Source organism: Myotis davidii, unplaced genomic scaffold, assembly GCF_000327345.1.
Source record: "Myotis davidii unplaced genomic scaffold, ASM32734v1 scaffold6, whole genome shotgun sequence".
NCBI classification, from domain to species: Eukaryota; Metazoa; Chordata; class Mammalia; order Chiroptera; family Vespertilionidae; genus Myotis; species Myotis davidii.
In genome coordinates this window covers 1,479,633-1,480,606 of record NW_006383011.1, presented here as the reverse complement: position 1 = coordinate 1,480,606, position 974 = coordinate 1,479,633, and the positions used below count along the sequence as shown (strand labels likewise).

At 61.9% G+C, this 974-nt stretch overlaps 1 long non-coding RNA gene across 1 annotated transcript in view; it reads right to left on the bottom strand.

The window, feature by feature from the left end:
* Positions 1-49: 49 nt before the first annotated feature.
* The window catches only part of LOC107181610, a 1,367-nt gene continuing 442 nt past the window's right edge, over positions 50-974 (bottom strand). The window contains exons 2-3 of the long non-coding RNA XR_001512272.1: positions 441-954; positions 50-289 (exon numbers count right to left, since the gene is read on the bottom strand). This is a non-coding gene — a long non-coding RNA (uncharacterized LOC107181610). The remainder of the gene's footprint in view (positions 290-440; positions 955-974) is intronic.

Sequence of the window (974 nt, the reverse complement as noted above, 5' to 3'; positions counted from 1 at the left end):
GGAGCCTCCTCCTTCCTCCTCCTTCCTCCCCCTCCCTCCCCCTCCCTCCCCACACGAACGGAACGTCCGGTCGAAGGGGGCTGCTGATTCTGTCTCTGGAAAGAAGGCGACCTCGGAAAGGCACCTACGAGAGGGACGATGGGCCCCCTTCCCTCTGAGCCGCTTGGGGTGCTTTGTAACGGACCAGAGGCCCTTGCGGAGCTCTGCCCCGGGGTCCCGCAGGAGCTCCGGGGACGGGACCCTGAGAGCGTGGGGCCCAGAGGGCACCTGGGACCTGGGCGGCGTCCACCTAGGAGCCCCGGCAGGGGATTTTAAAAGCTGGTTACCTTAATGAGTATCTATAAAATTTTATTAGCACATAAATCCAAATACTTGGGAAATAGTATATTAAAGTATAGTTGTGTGTCTGTATGGATTCCCAGCCACCCTCATTTGTCCACCTAGGAGCCCCGGCAGGGGAGCCGTGGACAGCGCCTCCAGGCCTCAGGCAGGCGCTCCTGGGAATCATTGAAAAACCGCCGCCAACTCTCCCCTGCCTTTCGGACCCCAGCAGGCCCTCGGCCCCCGCGACGGCAAGAGAAACGTGCCTTGGTGCAGAGCTCCAGCGCAGGCGCCTGGACACCGGGTGGAGCGGCGTGGAATTGGGTAGTGGGGCGCCCTGTGTGGCCGGGTATTTCCTCTGGTCTTAACTCCTTTCACCTGAGTGACATAGATAACCCCCCCCCCCCCACACACACACACATGGCTGTTAGGAGGGCTGGCAACATTCAGGGCGCCCAGGTGCGGAGTCCACGTGCGGCTGGCCATCCCAGGGCCCGGGCAAGGGTGGTGAGGGAGGGACAGTGGGGACTAGCCCCTGGAAGGTGGCGACTGGTGGCTGAGAGCGGGTGCGGGTTCCCTTTTTGGCCCGATCTGCCCGCCGGCACGTCAGTAACATCCTCTCCCAAGGCGGAGCTGAAAGGAAACACAAACAG